The following is a 21,853-nucleotide window of genomic DNA, read 5'->3' as shown; positions in this document are numbered from 1 at the left end:
CATGTAATTATGAAATTACACCATCCAGATCAAGACTGAGAAAATTTCCAAATTGCGTTGCGTTCCCTTATCAAGTCAATACTGCATCCTGTAAGCTAAGTACTGTTCTGACTTCTATCACCAGATGTTAGTTTGCCTGTTCTTGAACTCGATAGAAGTGAAATCATAGAGTATATCCCATAGTGTGGCATTTTTGCACAACATTATGGTTTTGAGATGTATTTATGTCATTTTAAGGTTTATTTGGGTTGGATGCGGTGGCTCATACCTGTAATCCCAGCACATTTGGAGGCCGAGACGGAAAGTTTGCTTGAGCTCAGGAGTTCAAGACCAGCCTGGGCAACATAGAGAAAGCTCCTCTCTACAAAAAATACAAAAACTGAAAAAAAAAAAAAAAAATTAGCCTGGTGTGGTGGAGCGCGCCTGTAGCCCCAGCTACTCGGGAAGCTGAGGTGGGAGGATAGTTTGAGCCTGGGAAGCGGAGGCAGATGTTGCAGTGAGCCTAGATTGCATAGCTGCCCTCCAGCCTGGGTGAAAGTGAGACCATGTCTCAAAAATAATAATAATAATAAATAAAAACATTTATTTGTATTAAAAGAGTACTTGTATTGTCACAGAAATTCATTCTTAGAGCTAAATAAGATTCCATTTTATAAATAAACCAGAATTTGTTGGTATGAGGAAATCTGAGCTTACTGATGATCATCTTAGCAAACGAAAGGAGGAAGGCTTTTCCACCCGCAAGCAGAGTGGCGCAGCGGAAGCGTGCTGGGCCCATAACCCAGAGGTCGATGGATCGAAACCATCCTCTGCTAGGGCATTTTTCTTAATGATCACCGTTTCCCAGGATCGTGGGTACCATGATATAATTAAGAAAATCAGATTCTGAAAGTCTCTTTACTTAACCTCTTAAAATTAGTTATTACTCCATCGCCCAACATTTTTAAAGGCGTTAATCGTTTTCTTTTCTCATCTGTTCTTGCAATACCTTCCCTTATCACTCATTTCAAAAGAGAGATGACAAATTTAACTTTAATTTCCAACGGATTCGCGTTCTGTCTTCCAGTGAATAGAATACACACCTATCTTTGGTATGTTATGGTTTTACAATTTTCGTACACCCGAAGGAAAAGCATTTTTTACTTCTGCTCATTAACTATACAGTCGTCCTTTGGTATCCGTGAAAGGTTGGTTTCAGGACCTCCTACAAATAGTAAAATCTACCAGTGCTCAAGTCCTTGATATAAAATGACAGAGTATTTGCTTATAACCTATGTACACCTTCCGGCATACTTTAAACCATTTCTAGATTATTTATCACACCTTATATCAGGGGTCCCCAACCTCCCGGCCGCGGAGCGGTACCGGTCCCGTCGGTGGAAAAATTGTCTTCTACTAAACCGGTCCCTAGTGCCAAAAAGGTTGGGGACCATTGTCTTACATGATGCAAATGCTATGTAAATAGTTGTTATATTGCACTGTTCAGGGAATAATGACAAGAAAATTTCTGTACATGTTCAGTATAGGCGCAGGGTTTTTCAAGTATTTTAGATCTGCGGTAGGTTGAATCCATCGCATGCAGAACCCATGGTTACGAAGGGCCAGCTGTTTTGCATTTTTACTTGGGTTAGACTCTCCTGCTCACTGTCACTCCTTTGTAAGCTTCCGCACATGATATGCAAACTTCAGATAAAGTTAATGAGAATGCTTTGTGAATTCTTCTCTAAAGCAATATATGTTAATCATGAAGACACCAGTTTTATCCCCACATACATAAACTAGAGTCATTTGGACTTTATGGGGAAAACAGAAACAAATAAGTTAAATCTGAAATGCTAGGGGGGAAAGTGGAATGCATTAAAACTTTTTTAAGTTTATGCATCAGGATTCAATAGCAAAATAGGAGAGGGGAGTCTTAGTAAGATATTTGCAATTTCTGTTGTTGTTGTTGAGGAAGTGGGGTATTTTGGGACTACAGGCGCGCTCTACCACGCCCACCTAACTTTTTTTTTTGAGACAGAGTTTAGCTGTTGTTGCCTAGGCTGGAGTGCAATGGCGCGATCTCGGCTCACTGCAACCTCCGCCTCCCGGATTTAAGCAATTCTCCTGCCTCAGCCTCCCGAGTAGATGGGATTGATTACAGGCATGCGCCACCACGCATGGCTAATTTTGTATTTTTAGTAGAGACGGAGTTTCACCATGTTGGTCAGGCTAGTCTTCAACTCCTGACCTCAGGTGATCCGCCCACCTCGGCCTTCCAAAGTGCTGGGATTACAGGCGTCAGCCACCGCGCCAGGTCTATGTTTTGTATTTTTAGTAGAGACGGGTTCGCTATGTTGGTCTCGAACTCACGGACTTAAGCCTCGGGCTCTCAAAGTGCTGGCGATTACAGGAATAAAACCCCGCGCCCGGCCCTGAGAAAAAAATTTAAATTAAAGCCCTCTTTAGTGAGTCGTTATATATGGCAAAACAAACAAAAAAAGTATATAAATTATTCTGAACAATGAGCACCCTAATTAATGAGAATTTACACACAAAAAAATGACTCGGACAAACGGAAATAAGATGATGAGGGGAACATGTTTTGTTCCTTTAATCTTGCTGCTTTGAAGATGTTCTTATCTGGAGACCCCCTAGGCCTACAATCTTCTATTTATTTTTACCCACTGACTACCAAAAGCATTTTGACTAAATCTCCAGTCATAGGAGATCAGTTTATACCTACAGTGCGTGTACACATTGGGATACTGTGAAACAGAGTGAATAGGGACGATATCTATTAACTTATAAGGAGCAATTTCTAGAAGACATTGTTAAGTGAAGAAAAAGCAAAATGCAAAGGAGTATTTATAGTACTATATTACTTTCTGAAGTGCAAGAAAAAAGGGAAAATAAGAAGACAGACATGTAGAAGGAGGATTAAATCAGGAAGCAATGAAGTCAGTTACCTAGAAGCATAGTGGTTGCTGGACGCTGTGGCTCACACTTTTAATCCCAGCCCTTTGGGAGGCCGAGGCGGGCGGATCCTTGAGATCAGGAGTTCGAGACCAGCCTGAGAGAAAGGGCAAAATCCTGTCTCTACAAAAATGAGCTATTCTGGAGAGGTGGGAGGGTGGCTTGAGACTCCGGGAGGTGGAGATTACAGTGAGCTGAGATCACGCCACTACATTCTAGCCTGGGCTGGTACTCAAGTGAATACCAAACCACAGTATACAAAAAGAAAGAATCAGACCATGTTACTTTTAACTTGGGGCAGGACGAGAATTACAAACAAATCTTGGACTCTTTTTAATTGATTTTGTTTTCTGTTGTAATGTGGACAAAGCAATTTTGAAGCAATTTTAGGTGTATTATAGGATAGGGCACATGAGTAAATGTGTTGATTTACTCATTTCAGTAAATCATTTCAGCCACTATTCTAATTGCAGAAGAGGATCATACAAATAGGAGATGCTGGGAAGGCAAAAAAAAAAAAAAAAATGCCCCTCAGGGGAGACATTAGAATTGTAAATATCCGGCCCGGCGCGGCAGCTCACGCAGGTGCCGGTAATCCCAGCACTTTGGGAGGCTGAGGAGGGCGGATCACCTGAGGTCGGGAGTTCAAGACCAGCCTGACCAACATGGAGAAATCCCATCTCTACTAAAAATACAAAATTAGCTGGGGATAGTGGCACATGCCTGTAATCCCAGCTACTCGGGAGGCTGAGTCAGGAGAATCGCTTGAACCCAGAAGGTGGAGGCTGCGGGGAGCCAAGGTCACGCCATTGCACTCCAGCCTGGGCAACAAAAGAAAAACTCTGGCTCAAAAAAAAAAAAAAAAGTGAATATCGTTGGGTACTCATAATTATTAAAATATGCATATGTATGTGCATAGGCATGTATATGTGCACATGTACATATATGTGTGTCTATTTACATATTATGTATGTGTGAGTATACACATGTATTTCCTAGATATTGTTGATAAAATGTTCTAGAAGCAAAGGTGCCTTAGAAACAGTAAGTACACCTAGACCCTGGATATTGGTCTCTAATACATTCCTCACTAAAAGATCACCTCTAGGCCGGGCGCGGTGGCTCACGCCTGTAATCCCAGCACTTTGGGAGGCCAAGACGGGCGGATCACGAGGTCAGGAGATCGAGACCATCCTGGCCAACACAGTGAAACCCTGTCTCTACTGAAAATACAAAAAAATTAGCCGGACGTGGTGGCGGGCGCCTGTAGTCCCAGCTACTCAGGAGGCTGAGGCAGGAGAATGGCGTGAACCCGGGAGGCGGAGCTTGCAGTGAGCCGAGATCGCGCCACTGCACTCCAGCCTGGGCGACAGAGCGAGACTCCGTCTCAAAAAAAAAATAAAATAAAATAAAATAAAATATCACCTCTAAGAAATAGGAGACTTCAGGACTGGGACAGGGTAAATGCAGTAGAGCCTAGAACAATTTGTTATGCCAGAAATTAAGAAAGTTTAAGAAATATGGTGGAAGAATGTCACATGGTGGAAGAGTGTCACAAGGACAGAGTACTCAGCTTGAAGGGGCTGCCTCTGACAAAATCTGGGTTATATGGACTACCAAAGTTATTAAAGGCAATAAAGGAATTGTAAACCACTGAAAAATAAGGTTTTATGAGTCCATACTGATAATAAATACATAAATAGATGTTAAAGGGGGACTATTTTTATTTATTTATCTATTTATTTATTTTTGAGAGAGAGTCTCATTCTGTCGTTCAGGCTGGAGTGCAGTGGCACAATCTCGGCTAACTGCAACCTCTGCCTCCCAGGTTCAAGCGATTCTCCTGCATCAGCCTCCCGAGTAGCTAGGACAACAGGTGCCCGCCACCATACCAGGCTAATTTTTTTTTTTTTTTTTTTTTGTATTTTTAGTAGAGATGGGGTTTCACTATATTGACCAGGCTGGTCTTGAACTCCTGACCTTGCGATCCGTCCGCCTCAACCTCCCAAAGTGTTGGGATTACAGGCGTGAGCCACAGCGCCGGGCCAAGGGGGATTCTTGATTACAATAGAATGCCAAAGTAAAAACTGGTAAATATGAAGAAAATTCTGGAGTTGAAAAAAAAACATCATTTTGCAACCAACATAGTAAATATGGTTCAGGTAGGAATTATCAATAGATGCTAACTCTAGAGGAAAATTTTGATGGGGAGCAAGTTATTTGTATGATCTTTAAGCATCTCCCGCAGATTCGAAAATTTTGATGGGGAGCAAGTTGTTTGTATGATCTTTAAGCATCTCCCGCAGATTCCTTATTAGTTGCAAGGGGGAAACTATACACATATATCAACTTGACTGTGTGATTGGAATTAACCTCAGTAATGAGGGGCAGTGTCTCCAGATTTAATAGTCCTGGGAACGACATGCCACGTACATTCTATTCTCTGGGATGCATAACGTGAACCCAATTATGAGGGGAGAAAATCACGCAAAGCCCAAACAAGAAATGTTCTATGTTTTAAAAATGTGAGCAGTTACCATGTTCTTCAAAAAGTCAATGTCATAAAATACAAAGAAAAGTTGTGAAAATGTTCCAGGTTAAAGGAGACTAAACGGATATGGAAAACACCCAATTCTAGACTGATTCCTGAACTGGAGGGGGGTAAATACTATAAAGGATATTACTGGTCAATTGAAAAAAATGGAATACAGGTTAGAAAATTCATAAAAAAATTATATCAATGTTAAATATATTGAATTGGTAACTATATTGTGGCTATAGCACAAGAAAATATTCCTTTAGGAAATACTCACTTAAATATTTAAGGGCAAAGGAACATAATATATATAATTTACTCGTAAATGTTCTGGAAGACACACAAACATACACAGATATAAACATATACAGAGAGAGAGAATGAACGTTAATAGGTGAATCCTGATAAAAGGTATATGGGTGGCCTTTATACTATTCTTATTCTAATTTTTTTCCTTAAGTTTGAAATTATTTCCGGGTAAAAAGTTTTAAAAGGCTGAGTGCAATGGCTCACGAGTGTAATCCCAGCACTGTGGGAGGCCGAGGCGGGAGGATCACATGAGGTCAGGAGTTCGAGACCAGTCTGGCCAAAAAGGCGAGACCCTCGCCTCTACTAAAAGTGCAAAAATTAGCTGCGCGTGGTGGTGGGTGCCTGTAGTCCCAGCTACTCGGGAGGCTGAGGCAGAAGAACCGCTTGAACCAGGGAGGCAGAGGTTGCAGTGAGGCGAGATGGCGCCACTGCACTCCAGCCTGGTCGACAGAGTAAGACTGTCCAAAAATAAAATAAAAAAATAAATAAATAAATAAAATAAAAATAAAAAATAAAAAACATTTTAGTAAAAATTTGAGGAAGTAAAAAGATTTAGTATAACGAGCATTCAACTTCCCATCAACCAGCTTAAACAATTAGCAATATTTTGTGATGTTTTCTCTATTGCTCTCCAACACCAACTAGTATTTTGAAGCAAATCCAAGACAGGAGATTCCAAAGCACTTTACTTTGACAATAAGCAAAGGTACACATTACTCGTTCATATGTAAATAGAAAGGAAGGTGACACACAAACTTCTGTTAATTGTTCGGAGAAGGAGAGGGTATCAGTGTCTGACCAACAACTCCTTTGGTTCTTTCGCTTTGCAACAGGAGGCACTATGTGAGTGGAGCAAGGGATCCATTGCACCATGCGGACATCTTGGCTAAGAGCCCTTCAGGTGCAGGCAATGCCCGCAGCCCACGTGCAGGATGTAGTAAATTGTAATCTAAGAATGGAGAATAATACCACTCAGATCCACAAGAATTCCTTTGAACCTCGGGAGGAAATAAAACTGATAGATGGTCGAGAGAAATGAGAGGAAGCAAAAGGAGGAAAGCTCTAGATAATCTATATAACTTTTCTGAGAGCAACTCAGACCTGCGACAGAAACCTGGTTACCCTCTTGAAGAAAAGAGGTAACCCTCTTGAAGAAAACGGTCGACGAAGGTGGGATTTGAACCCACGCGTGCAGAGCACAATGGATTAGCAGTCCATCGCCTTTACCACTCGGCCACCTCGTCCTTCGGGCGATATGTTGTTTTTGGGATACTGTTTTAAGGCTTGCTTTTGACGAAGCCTTGCAGTTTAATTATGGTGATATGTTGATATGTATTGTAATGTCCTTCAAACTGTGGTCTCCTTAAAGAATTCTTACGCAAAACAAGTTCTTTCCACCTTCATATGGAGAACCTTTTACAGTTTAATGATCCTGCCCAGCGCCCGTGTGTCCAGTCTTGAGTGTCATCGTTCCTCCGTATCCATTCTCGCTTTCCAACTACAGTGAATTTTTTTTCTCCCCAAGCTCCATGCTGTCCTTCTTCTCATTTTCTACCCGCAGCACTCTTTTAACTCTTCTCTTTGCCCTCACTTCACCTGCCTTAGTTCATTACTCATTCCTCAGATCTCAAGTTAGGCCTTACAGCCCTTCTTACTGAAGGCTAAGTAGCTGAAAATTGAGGCGGCGGGGTGGGGGGGGGGGGGGGGGGGGGACTCTTTTTCTGTTGCGAATGTATTTCTTTTCTGTTTCTGCCACAGAATTTTATCCCAATATTATGTATTTTTATGCTTAAAGACCCTATCATAACTCACAGCAACGGAAAATACTTATATAAATTGAAACCTCTAATTTTTTTTTATTTCCATTGACCATAAATCCCCGAGTTTCACCGTTTTTCTTCTGGTTTGAATTACCTTTACATTCAATGGTGGCACACAATAACATACACAAATCAACAATTTTGGTAAGTAATTTAGTATATATGAAAAGTAGAGTTGCATTGGAAATGCATCTTTTAGTGAAATGGCTGTTAATATTTTTTTCTCCATCAATTCATTGTCCGCGGATAAATACTTCTTATAGCTGGAATAAGAAAGGTTCAGTGGAATTAACAACAAAAAGATCAGTAGATTGTGGTTTTGAATAAGTCCGAGCCTTCCAAAAGGTGTTTTTATGATCATTTAAGGTGCATTATTTAAAGTGGAATCTTCGACACATTCTCATTACGTTTATCTAAATTAAATAAATGGTAGCAATAAATAAAAGTGATGGCGAGCAGGAGATTTGGGACGACGTAAAATATATAACTTTACGGATATCCATATTTGTATTTGTATTCATATTTGATAAAAGTCCAATAATTTTCCTACGAGTCTCAATAATTGTAAAAAAATGAACACACTAACTTTCCATGGCCCAATATGTACGTTCCGTTTTGTTAAAAATGGAATGTTATTAGTCGGAAGTAAATGAGGAATTTGTCAGTTCCTTCATAAAATCGTGTAAAATACGCAATTGAGACACACATCTCTGTGTCTTGTTTACAGAAGACTTTGGAGACACCAGCATTTCCAGTTGTTCTGTCACGGTAAGATGTTATCTAAAAGGTGAGAATGATTTGCAGGGTAAGATGGAAGCAGGGAGCATTCACATCCCATAGGGAGCTAGTGCGCGGTAGGGGAGATACATTTGGGGAAATGTTTCTTTGTAGCCTCTAGGATCTCGTGGTCTCCGGCCCAGCAACCCTGTCGCTAAGCTTCTCTGCTGCACCGGGCGCTGGCTTCTCTGACATTCCTTAGCGCAAGAGCTTTTTCCTAATCACATTCCCTGCCTTCTCTCCTCGCTCACAGCTTTCTTCTTTCGTCCCCGCCTCTCTCCAAAACCAAACCGCCCCAGCAATTTCCGGGTGACTGAACTTCTACAATCTGTCTAAAAGGGTCCGAGCTCTGAAACCGCTTCTTCAGGAGCTGGTCCATGCCCAGACTTGGAAATGCCAAGAAAGCCGAGTTGCTGAGCTCCCAGCAATGAGCTCAGGGAACCCTCACTAGGAAACGTTGCGGGATGTTGGGGGTTGGGGAGATTGGCGGGGAGAGGGCGTAGAGTAAACTCTGTTATCCTGGGACAGGGAGTCTTTTCAGCTCATTTCCCCCTCTTCTTTGTCCAAGTAAAACTTGCTTTTGCAAACTCGAAGCAGCATCTATCTCTATTGACTATTGACTATCGCCAGTTGTATCTTTCCCGTCACCTGTTCTATCTGCCCAGCCCTCACAAGTTGAGCTTCTATCCCCTTGTGGTCTTGTCTGAGGACAGTTTTCTCTCGGCTTCGGCTACTGTCAGCTCTCCCAGACCCATTTAGTGGGTAAGTCCTTTCCTCAGTTTCCACCCCAGCTTTTCTCTGTCCGTGACTATCACCAAATTTCCTTTCTCTCTTCTCACTAGCCTCCTATCTAGTGTCTCCTCACTTGTTTGCAGATCTTTTCTGGAGACTTTGATTTCCAATTCCAGCAGGACTCGAGCGACTGCCTCGTGCATTTCCTTTTGAGGTTTCTCTTTTCTCCAAAGAACAAATTGTGCGCAGCAAAAATAAAGTTATTATTTGGTTGGCAGCTAAAGATACTCCGCTCAAGAGATGTGACGTGGAAATACCAGGAATAAAATTTGATCGAGTGATTTGTATGAGCAACAGTATAGATTGTGGAAAGACGATGGGGATTTGACTGCAGAGGACGGAAACTAAGGTTTCACTGAGACTTGAACTCGGATTACTGGATTCAGAGTCCAGAGTGCTAACCATTACACCATGGAATCTGCAGCTAAATCAGTATTTCCTAAAGTCATAGGAAACACCTATTTCTCCACCTTAGGTTCCTTCCCTCCGCCCCATAGTTTGGGTGATGGGTGTATTCTGCTTTTCCTCTTGGAGGATTAAGTCAAGAAGACGCTTACCTGCCACATGCCTACATTCAACACCTTTTACACCAGAGTCTTAATGGAAAACGTTGACTTCCAAATGTCCGGAGTCCTCTCATCCTAAACCACTCCTTTCAAGTGGTTTAGGAGCTTGGCGCCCCGGGCCTCGGGCCTCTATTTCATTAATGGAAAACAAGAGAGATTGTTAAACAAGACTGTGTGCCAGGTGCCAGGCACACAGTATGCCAGGTTACCGTGTGCCAGTTTTTGTGACAAGTGTTTTCTATTGTTACCTTACCTGTGAGGCTCACAACCACGCTGTGAGATGGGACCCATAATCTCTATTTTACAGGTGAGAAATTTGAGTCAGATACCTGAGACGCTTTACTACTTTTCGTTATAGATCTAATTATTTTCTCAAAAATCGTTTTTACCAGGGTAACATGTAGCGTTTTTAAGGACACGTTATGGAAAGATTTTACCGAAGTCAGAGGGGAGCCACTTTGCTGTTTACAGAAAACTGAAATAAATGCACTTGAACTACTGGGTTAGAGGAAGATCCCAGCAACCCTAGGATAGCAACTCAGGGAAAGAAGGGGAAGGGTAGACAAAAGTCCCTCTGGAGTTTCCCAGGACAGTGCACAGCTCCCCTGGTCCTTCCACTGCCCTTCACCAATGAGAAATTTGTGCAGGGTAAACTTCCAAACGGACACAAAGAAAACTCCCTGCTTCTCCCTCGCATATCCCTTTGTGACACACACAGGACCCCATGTGAAAACACAAACACAGACACAGACACACACACACACAGAATCGGTTTCTGTGAACAAAACAAAACAAAAAGTCTGTGTTCCTTGTTTAAAGTGATAGCTTCCTCACAGGACAATGTTGTCTGTCAGTTAAATTCGAAACGGTTTTCAGAGACATATATCCACAACCTTCTAAGAATTTATTCTCTTTATCTCGTGTCTCCACAATTTGAGAAAGAAGGTAGGTTTCAGGACTAATTTGGAAGGAAAATCTGAAACCAAATAAGCTTTATTTTTTTTTAAATGCCAGTTATCTTTCCACTCCTTGAATTCTTCCCCACCACCCCCCTTTCATTAAGCAGGCTCCCAGTCTTGGGAGGTCTCTGCTCTGAACAGCTTTCTGTCCCCAACCCTTATCCCTGGAGGAAACAGAAAGAACATTTAAAAAAAAAAAAAAAAAGAAGATTATTACCTGGGGAGATGTAGCATTTCAGATGATTCGGAAACGAATTTAGGTTCTAGGTTGGTTAAGAAATCGGAACAGTGAATTTGAATCATCGTAGAGCATGAAAACCAAATTTCTCGGCGCGGGTAAAAAACCCATCGGCCCGTACGGGGATCGAACCCGTGGCCTTGGCGTTATTAGCACCACGCTCCAACCAACTGAACTAACCGGCCCGCCGCGACATTATTCTTTTGTTATTCATCTCACCCGCATCCCCGCCCCTTCTCCGCGAAAGTATTAAATTCTTCAACATAATTCCTGTTTGTCTTACAGGGAGGAACAATTTCTTAGTTGCTTTAGAGTCTTAATAGAAATAACGAGAAATTTCCTCTTAACGCGAAAACAAAACAAAATAGCTGTATTCGTAGACTTGAAAGAGGACGCTTAAACATTTCAAACTGTGGCTAACGGCCCAGCAATTTATGGAAATACTTGCTGCCTTCTGAATGTCTAGTCAATACATGCAGACAATGAATCAGATTCGGTGAAATATTAATGAGTCTTTGCTTCGTAAAAGCCGCTCACTAATACAACATACAAATTGGTACCTGAAGGATATTCCCAACGAGTGTGATTCTCGATGGTCCCATGGCGAGATCGTCCCAGGTTTCTTATGTCCAGATCCTCAATTTGGGAGTCTTCCTATGTGTTCCCTCAGATTCCTAAAGTGACCTCAAATCAAAGGTCGCTTCGAAGACCTTGGTATTGAAAAATGCTAGAAATGTGGTTCTAGTCACCATTCCAGGGGCCGTTAAACCCAATCGTTGTCTACTCAGCCATTGTTTCCCAAAAGCATTACCATTGTTTTTAATATCTTTTTTATCGTTCCAGAGATTTTGAATACATAGACAAAGTTACACAAATGTTTTCTTTTTTCTCTTCATGAATAGCGGCATTTTATACACTTTTTAAGTCCCTTGACTTTTTAAATTTTTACTTACAATGTATTTTTGCAACCTTTCCATATCAGAATAGACATGTTTTCTTCATTCTTTTAAAAATATGTACAGTATTATATATACTATACATGTGTATACCTATGTAACAAACCTGCACGTTCTGCATATGTACCCCAGAATTTAAAGTACAATAATTCAAAAAAATATGTGTAATAGTTGGCCAGGAGCAGTGGCTCACGCCTGTAATCACCGCACTTTGGGAGGCCGAGGTTGGCGGATCATCTGGGTCAGGAGTTGGAGACCAGCCTGGCCAACATGGTGAAACTCCATCTCTACTAAAAATACAAAAATTATCCAGGCATGGTGGGGCACGCCTGTAATCCCAGCTACTCAGGAGGCTGAGACAGGAGAATCTCTTGAACTTGGGAGGTGGAGGTTGCAGTGAGTGGAGATTGTGCCACTGCACTCCAGCCTGGGTGACAGAGTGAAACTTCATCTCAAAAAAACAAAAACAAAAACAAAAACAAAAAAGTATAATATTCAATTATGTTAGTATATATCATAGTTTAATGAACAGTTAGTTTAGTTTTCCATCCTGCTATTGCAAACTCTTTATATCTATGAAGATACGCCATCTCTGATATCTGCCATGATACCTTGCATTCATGTGGAAAAGCTGCATCAAAGAGTAGTGCATTGGCAATTTTGACAGCAGTTGTTCCCCTGCACTTTAGAGGGTTGATCCCAATATTCTTTTTCCTTGGCTTGTTTGTTTTAACTATATTGAGCACAAATAGGACCCTGGGCACCTTTCTACCCCTCCTTCTTCCTGAATTACAATCAGTGAAAATGTAGAGAAATTCATACTGGGGAATGTTTATTTCTGGAATATCACCTTCTCTCAATTAGGTGAGACTTTGGGAATGTGATAGAATCAGGTGGGAAAAGGAAGGGGCTGAATGGAGAGCAAGGAGAAGGGCCAGCAGAGGCCTTCTTTTCTGCACCTCAGAGAGAACAACATGGCAAAAACACCTGAAGGGAGAAGAGCTAAGACAGCGTCAGTGTGTCTGGTGATTAAGACTGAGCTGTAGAGTGATGTGCAAGTAGTAGGAGATGAGGCCTGAGGAGGAGAGAACATGTGCATGATGCAGGACCCTCTAGCAGATTATTATAAATAAATCAGGATACTTTACTTGATGGTAAAGAGGATAGGGCACTAAAATTAACAGGCATTAATTGATCTATATTGAGTCTAAACTAAGAACTATGATTACTATGTATAGACCAAATTAAAGATTTTTGAATTGGCCCTACCAACAATGGGAATCCATGGAAGGATTTTAGGCAGAGAAGTCTGATGAACAGATTTGCATTTTGAAAAGATCTTTTTAAGTTCCTGTAACAGACAAGCCCATTGTTACTGGGCCCATGCTTGGCTTCCATCTCTGACATTAGGCTATTCAGTTCATGTAATCAATCTGCCAGCACTGTAGTGGCGAATTATTAAGGCTAGCTGACAAAAACTGGTAGAATCATTCTAGTTAGTTAGTTGTTTAGTTCTTCTGTGGTGGACGCACTCTGGTTAACTTAACATGTGACACAAACATCTTCACACTTTGTGCCCACACATCTCCCCGTCTAGGTTCCTTTCGAGGACCCCAGTGTATGTACATGCCGGGAAACACCCTAACTTTACCCCATATCCACCTGGAACGTCCTTAAGTGGAACTTTGCCATGCTTCGGAGGGAGCCAGGTTCCCAGCAGAGAGTGAGCAACCAGAGCCCAGCCTGGACCTGGAGAGGCGGGTCCGGCGCAATGTTCCATGCAACGCTAGCTTCCAGCAAAAGTGCTACTGCGCATTGACCCGCATTGGAAATGCTGCGAGCCAAAAGGCCATTAAACAAGGCGCCTGCAACCCTGATCCTTGAGGTCTTTGTGGCGATCGGGAGATAGGACCATCAAGGGAAAGGATCGTGGAGAAACAGGCGACGCAGTAAAGTCTGTCCTAATTGAGCTCTCCCTGCAGAATCTTGTCTTACACATATTCCGTCCCCATTCTCTCTTCTTTTCTTCTCTAAAAGTCATGTGATGTTTGAAAATATTGTCTGATAATAAATGAATTGCTGGAGACTGGTAATGTTCACTCAATTGGTCAGGGACTCTTAGTCTAGAAGCGGAGACTTTTACTTATGGAAATCCCCAAGAGCCTCTCTTTGAATAAAGCCAGCAGGCGACAGTTCGCATTAGAAAGAGAGCAGAGACCCCTCCACCCCAATCTCGCCCCCTTTACAGGCAGGCATCTCCTCCTATTCAGAACACTGCTGACAACATGCAGAAAGAAATACCTAATAGAACAGTATTCTGCTTTTGAAAGCTGGGAGTGTTCGAGAGATCGTGCAATGGTGCCATTGTAAAGACGTCCACTGACAAGGTCAGCTAAGGGAATCTTGAAAAACAGAAACACCCCGAAAAATTGCAAGTTGTTTCCGCTCGGTTTCGACCCGAGGACCTTTCGCGTGTAAAGCGAATGTGATAACCACTACACTACGGAAACCTGTGTGCTAGGTTGGCTTCCTTCGTTAAGGGAGAATTAAATTTTTCTGTTTCAGCTTTGGTAACATCGAGTTGATTGGACTTTCCTTTCAGTAAATTATCAAGGTTACCATGCTTTTCTTTACTACAAAGTCCTCCATTAAAACTTTTTTTTTTCAGATGTGACTGGAGAATTTAAGAAAATTTACCCTCAGATGCGAGGCTCGTTACTGTGGACGTTGATTTTTTTTTCTTTTTTCTTTTTTTTTCTTTTCACTGGACAGAGGCAGGAATTCGTAAGAGAGTGATTTCGTTGTTGTCGATGTTTATGGAAAAAAATGTAAAGAGATGTAATGTAGTAGACAAGATTCTACATAGTGTAAAAGGAAGGGTTGTGGTGGCCAGAATATTGCGAACTTAAGTTGAGGCTCAAAGTGAATGTATCTCCTATCTTGATGACCAGATGTCTGCATTTCCTGTCTGGAGATCTTCATATTGTTCTGGATATATCACGAGGGTAAGCATGTTTACAGAATTTGGGAAGGGCAGAGGACTCTCAGGAAAGTGGAAAGGTTCTATTGTCTATCAAATACCTCTCTATACAGCATTCAATTTGTGTAGTTAATTAGTGTCTCACTGTGATGATTGTGAAAATCCTGTTCAAAGACACCAGTCTGCATTTTTCCTTAAAGATGCTGACCATGAAGGCCATTGTTATTGTCTGTTATTTTTAAAGGGAAGAATTCAATTCCTCTTTTGCTACTGATTACACAGTTTCTGCAATTGAGTCTCAAATCCGAGAAAAATAGGAAATAACTCTTTTACTAATTCTGCAATTTGGACAATTAACTATTAACCTCAGTTCCTTGTCTCAAAATAAGATTAACATTTACTTTGTAGAATGGTATGGGTTCACATATTAGTCAACTAATATTTATTGTGTGCCCATTGCATATATGGGCATTGCAATGGACAGTAGGGTTTTATTAGTAAACGAAACCAGGCACTGCACCTGTCTTCTTGGAAATTATATTCTTGTGAGAGACAGACAGTAATCAAGTTATCATCCAAATTAATGCAGCATTTCCAAGAAAAGAGAGACATACAGTGCTGTCATTTAATATATATGAAGATTAATTTAGAAAGTTTAGGGGAAGATTTCTCCAAGAAAATAATGATTCTGCTCAAGTTTAAAGGTTGGGGAGATGTTAACTAGGTTTAAGACAGTGTTAAAAGTAAAAGAAATCATATGTACCCAAACCCATAGTAAATTAGAGGGACCGATTTGCAAGTAGGACAGTGTGTTTGGAGAGAAAGGGGCAGTGGGGTATGAAATAAAGCTGAACACATGAGAGTCAGCCATGGAGAGGATTTCAGGTCATAATATTAAGGATTACATTATTAAATAGCATAAAGTTTGTGATAATCGGTTCTTTTAAAATGCCTGTTTCTGCCCTTTATCCTTTTGTCCTCTCAAAGTGCACAGGATGTGAGACCTAGTGTGACCTAATCTCTGAGTTAAAACCAGCTAAATTTTCCCCCGAACAATTTGGGAATACTCAGAGAAATTCAGATCATGTGTACACCCTTAGCCAACTAAGAATAAATGCGATGGTCTCAGTTGAGAGCCCAGAAAATTTGACTCCCCTACCTAGAATTCCAGTTCTGCTCTCTCTCTGCCCCCACTCCCCTCCCACATCCGGTGCTGGGCTCTACAGATGCACTAGGATTTTTTTTTAAAAAATACTTTAAACTTTAGGGCGCATGTGCACAATGTGCAGGTTAGTTACATATGTATACATGTGCCATGCTGGTGTGCTGCACCCATTAACTCGCCATTTAGCATTAGGTATATCTCCTAATGCTATCCCTCCCCCCTCCACCCACCCCACAACAGTCCCCAGAGTAAGATGTTCCCCTTCCTGTGTCCATGTATTCTCATTGTTCAATTCCCATCTATGAGTGAGAACATGCAGTGTTTGGTTTTTTGTCCTTGCGATAGTTTACTGAGAATGATGATTTCCACTTTCATCCATGTCCCTACAAAGGACATGAACTCATCATTTTTTATGGCTGCATAGTATTCCATGGTGTATATGTGCCACATTTTCTTAATCCAGTCTATCATTGTTGGACATTTGGGTCGGTTCCAAGTCTTTGCTATTGTGAATACAGATGCACTAGGATTTAAGACATTGAAGTGTAGGTGGACTAGGGAGGTTGTAGCACTTATTTTCTAGCCTTGTACTCAATCAGGCAGAAATCCTGCACTCCATATTTCTCATTTTTTAAAACCAAAATCTGTGACTAAAATACACTCCAGTAACTCAATATACCATTAAACCATTTCCTCCTCTCTTTTCTCATTTCAAATTCCTCAAACATCCTGGCAAATCCAGAGTCCGCTATGCACAGTTCTGATTCCGGGGGGAGTAGGGCTCCCTCTTTGCAACCGGGACGTCTTCGTCCCCACCTTGAGTTGAGCTGGATGCCGAGTCCTTGGCAATATCCTGCAACGGCAGCTGCCAGTCTAGATACCCTGCTTGCGAGGGCCCCAATGCCCGATTTCGTGTCTGTCTGTCCCACAGATCTATTTCTAAATCACACACTCAAGTAAACTCATCCTAAGCCCACCTCAACCCAGGCAGAACTATTCTGTGCCTAAATTAAACTCGCTGGAGTGGCGGCTGTAGTGACAGTTGGATAACTGACAACCTCTGGCAGAGAGTGGCCGCTGGACCCAGGGAAGCCTCCGCCTGGAAATGCAGGCGGGACTCCAGACCCCTGCGCGGCGCCCGGGATTCCTAGAAAGGTGAGGCTCGGAGTTGACCCTGTTGCGGAAACGCCTTAGCAGAGAGACGCAGATCAAGTTGGGCTGCTGACCAAGTCCCTGGAGGAGTTGCTGGTGGTAAGAACAGGGTCGCGGCGGCAACCGCGGCGAAGGAAAGCAGAGTGAGGTTAAGTAGTCATCTCTATCCAAAGAGATCTGCCGCAGTTCCAGACAGGAAACTTTTCTTAGTAATCTTCTCCATTCCCTACTACTTTCCACCCCACCCCCTCCACGCACAAATCTCCTGTGGAAGGTTTCTGAAAATAATTTTGTAAAGGGAAAAAACAACAACAATAAATGTTTGCCAGAGACGGATGACACCTGGTAGCGTCTCCTCTCGTTTTTCGTTTGTTTGCTTGTTTAGACCCTCTTCCCTCTTTTTCTTTCTTTCTTTCTTTTTTATTTTTATTTTTATTTTTTTTTTTATTTTTTACTGATTGTAAATTGTTCAGTAGCCATTTGGCCGTCTTTGTGAAGCTCCTGTTCAAATTGTTCACCCATACACCTTAAAGTGAAAATGAAAACAAAGCCTATTAAAGAAAATTTAGAAAAATCCTTTTTGTCTTTGTGATAGCCAAATGTTTTGTAGATTTGACAAAACAAGTAAGCATTTTTAAAAAGATTGAAACTATGGACTTCATCCAAACTAAACATTATTTTCATCAAAAGGCTACTGAGAGAGAAAACGCCAGCTTCAGACTGGAGGAAGGTATATGTGAGACAAATTTTTTGGAAAAGCTGTTGTTTCCCCTGGATTTAAAAACCAGAATCCTTTCACATGCTAGACGGACATGCTAATTACTACATTACAGAAACTCCCTGCTACAATCAGGCCTTTCACAACAGAATGAGATGGTTATTCTTTGGATATACTCAAACCTAAAAACTTTTAATGTTTTTCTTTTTTCTTTTTCTCTTTTTTTTTTTTTTTTTTTTTGAGACGGAATTTCACTCTTGTTGCCCAGGCTGGAGTGCAGTGCTGGGATCTCAGCTCACTGCAACCTCCCCGTCCTGATTCAAGCAAGTCTCCTGCCTCGGTCTCCCAAGTAGCTGGGATTATAGGCAGGTGCTGACATGCCTGGTTAATTTTGTATTTTTAGTAGAGACAGGGTTTCACCATGTTGGTAAGGCTGGTCTCGAATAGCTGACCTCAGGTGATCCACCCGCCTTGGCCTCACAAAGTGTTGGGATTACAGGCATGAGCCACTGCCCCCAGCCATGTTTTTCTTTATATTTTTACCCACAGTGTGTTTCTTTCCTTCATACTTTCTTTTTTTTTTCCTTTTTCTTCCCCCTGCCCCCACCCCCCGAGATGGAGTTTCACTCCCTGGCTGTAATGCAGTGGCATGATCTCAGCTCACTGCAACATCCACCTCCCGGGTTCAAGCAATTCTCCTGCCTCAGCCTCCTGAGTACTGGGATTACAGGCGTGTGCCACCATGCCTGGCTAATTTTTGTATTTTTAGTAGAGACAAAGTTTCACCATTTTGGCTAGGCTGGTCTCGAACTCCTGACCTCGTGATCTGGAGGCCTCGGCTTCCCAAAGTGCTGATATTACAGGCGTGAGCCGCCGCACCCTGCCCTTTCCTTCATACTTTCTATTTGTTAAAATTAATGCTATAGAAACTCCATGATTCATAATCAAATACAGCTCATAACTAGAGTCTAAATTTCTCCCCCAAAGCTAGGCAGAGTAAACACAGGGATTTGATTTCAAGGAACTCTTCGATGTTTTCCTATGGCTTTGATTTCCAACTCTCTTCTTGACGTTGAGGAGCCAGGAGGATCCAACACACTGAGATCTGGAGACCACGCAAGCTTCTGCAAAGTCAATGCTTGTCTGGAGGACACTGTTGAGCAGGGGATGTGATGGGGGAGGGGTAGGCTGTGCCCAGTAGACTGTCAGAAGGTGATGACAAAAGAGGTGGTATCTGGGAATTCACATGACTGGGAATTCATGTGTGGTGAGTGTGTCTAGGAGTCATCAGTCATTCTATTGTTTGTGTCACTCTTACTGCTCTGGAAAGCACATGCTCAGTGATTATGTCAATCTGTTTAATGGACAGATGATGTACAACATTTCTCTATTTCTTTTCCTATTTCAACTGACATTTGTCACTGTCTTTTTTCCTTTTCCAGCATTTCCCGGGTATCTGGAAGGTGCTCAACAGTGAGATGGTGCTCTTCCTCCAAATCTGTTGACATGACAGGACAGTGCCACTTATGAATCTCTGACAAATAGCAAAGTGGAAAACTCCTGCTCTTGGCAGCTAAAACTTGGACTGATCACAATATTTCAGGAAACAGAGAAGAAAGACAGTATTTCCCAGTTAGCAAAATCTTGAGTCTTATGATATTTTTCTGACATTAAATCTGCAGCATAAATGGCATGAGTTTATTATTTTCAACAATTTGATTAGACATTTATTTCAAAGAAATTAATGAGTAGCCTACAATGTGCCCCATCCTGAGCTAGGCTCTAGAGGTAACAGATATCCTGAAAAAGTGGACGTGCCAGAGGTAACAAAGGGCTCAAGCACTGATTTTCATAATAAAATTACCCAAAACAGGTGGTTATATTTTAAATTGACAAATGAAACCACAGAGATAAATACTTATGCACTATCACAGAAACATAGAAAAGGGGAAACTGTCACTCCCAATAATGAGGAAAAGCTTTCAGAAGAAGTGATAACTGATCCTGTAGCAGTATGAGCTGCAGACAAAACTTCTCAGACACTGAGTTGTAGAAAGAAGGGTTTTATTCAGCTGGGAGCATCGGCAAGCTACTGCCTTAAAATCCGAGCTCCTCGAGTGCACAATTTCTGTCCCTTTTAAGGGCTCACAACACTGAAGATTTCACATGAAAGGGTCGTGATTGATTTGAGCAAGCAAGGGGTACGTGACAGGGACTGCATGCACCGGTGGTCAGAGAGAAGGAGAACAGGGCAGTGAGTTTCACAATGTTCCTCTATACAATGTCTGAAATATATGAAAAATATCGGGTTCTAAGTCATGTGTTGATTTTTAACTGCTAGGTTTAGGCCAGGCAGGCCCAGGTCTGGTTTTGGGCCTGGCGCCTGGCTGCCTGTCTTTGATTTCACTTCCTTGTTTTTTTCTTAAAACAGGTACTGAGTATAAAACAATATGAGAGGGTCTCTCTCTTCCCTCAATCCAAGACTTAATAGATGAAAAGTAAGAAATCGGCTGATGAGAGACGGAGGGGATAGGGGAATCTGGCATTAGAGGCAGCATGGAGAAATAAGTCAGTGTTTGGGGAAACTCCAAGAAATTCTAAATTTGAGGCAGGGAGTAGGAGGAAATAAGACAAAATGAGAAAATAAAGGTTAGACCAGGAAGAAAGAGGAGGATCTTTCATTAACCCTTTAGTGTGATGTGCTGTGGAGAGTTGGGAAAGTTTGGAGAAGAAAAATTATATTTTCCTTTTCAAGCTAAAGTCTCAATGGCTGCTATGCAAATAAGAAATTTAGGGGACCAAATATGGAGACAAAGGAGCAAGGAAGGCTTTTCTGCATACGGTTAAGGTAAGGCCTCAGAAAACCTAATACTTTAATTGAATTACCTGAAAGAAAGAAAAGAGTCAATAGAGTAGATAATCATTGAAACGATTATCCAAGGAAAGTTTCTATAAATAGAAGCCTAGTATCAGACTTCTGAACAGTAATACAAAAAATTAGATCAGCACTAAAAATAAAAATAAAGTGTGAACCAAGAATTACATAACAAGCCAACCTAATCTTCAAGAATCAAGATTATGGAAAATAACTCGGGAGGCTGAGGCAGGAGAATCGCTTGAACTCAGGAGGCGGAAGTTGCCGTGAGCCCAGTTGTGCGATTGCACTCCAGCCTGGCCAACAAGAGAGACTCCGTCTCAAAAAAAAAAAAAAAAAAAGAAAAGAAAAAAGATATGACGACAACTAAACAATATCCTTTCTTCAAATTAAGGTATTAAGTGTTACTTAATACCCCCTCTATCAGGTGGAATTATCTTGATGACTGCTTGGGTTCAGCGGTGACGATCTACAGTTTGTATTCAGACACACTGGTTGGGTTCACAGCGTTCACAGATGATCGATATAAATGACGAAAAGCTAACACCTGCTGTGGCCCGTTCGGGGATCCAACCCGCAACCTTGGCATTATTAGCACCACGCTCTAACCAACGAAGTTAACCGGCCACGACGCGAAGTTCACTTCCCTCTTAACAAGATATTAAAAAAACAACAAAAAACGATTTTTTCCCTCTTCAGCTTTTGTTGTTGTTGTTGTTGTTGTTTTTTTGAGACGGGATTTCGCTCTTGTTGCCCAGGCTGGAGTGCAATGGCGCGATCTCGGCTCACCGCGACCTCCGCCTCCCGGGTTCAAGCGATTCTCCTGCCTCAGCCTCCCGAGTAGCTGAAATCATAGGCATGCGCCACCACGCCCGGCTAATTTTGTATTTTTAGTAGAGACGGAGTTTCTTCTTGTTGGTCAGGCTAGTCTACGAACTCCCAACCTCGGGTGATCCGCCCGCCTTGGCCTTCCAAATTGGTGGGATTACAGGCGAGAGCCACCGCGCCCGGCCTCAAGCAATTTTCTCATTCGAGTTCAAAATGGGTCATAAAGC

General features: G+C 41.9%; 4 non-coding genes across 4 annotated transcripts; 1 reads left to right on the top strand and 3 right to left on the bottom strand.

The window, feature by feature from the left end:
* Positions 1 to 743: 743 nt before the first annotated feature.
* TRNAM-CAU (transfer RNA methionine (anticodon CAU)) lies at positions 744 to 815 on the top strand. The gene has a single exon. It is a non-coding gene; the product is annotated as a tRNA-Met (tRNA).
* A 6,147-nt stretch (positions 816 to 6,962) lies between these two features.
* On the bottom strand, positions 6,963 to 7,044 carry TRNAS-GCU (transfer RNA serine (anticodon GCU)). Its single transcript has one exon. It is a non-coding gene; the product is annotated as a tRNA-Ser (tRNA).
* Positions 7,045 to 11,063: 4,019 nt separating this feature from the next.
* TRNAI-AAU (transfer RNA isoleucine (anticodon AAU)) lies at positions 11,064 to 11,137 on the bottom strand. Its single transcript has one exon. It is a non-coding gene; the product is annotated as a tRNA-Ile (tRNA).
* Positions 11,138 to 14,345: 3,208 nt separating this feature from the next.
* TRNAV-UAC (transfer RNA valine (anticodon UAC)) lies at positions 14,346 to 14,418 on the bottom strand. The gene has a single exon. It is a non-coding gene; the product is annotated as a tRNA-Val (tRNA).
* Positions 14,419 to 21,853: the final 7,435 nt, after the last annotated feature.

This window comes from Pongo abelii, chromosome 5, assembly GCF_028885655.2.
Source record: "Pongo abelii isolate AG06213 chromosome 5, NHGRI_mPonAbe1-v2.0_pri, whole genome shotgun sequence".
NCBI lineage: Eukaryota > Metazoa > Chordata > Mammalia > Primates > Hominidae > Pongo > Pongo abelii.
Note: the sequence above shows the minus strand (reverse complement) of the source record. Positions and strands in the feature narration are given on the sequence as shown.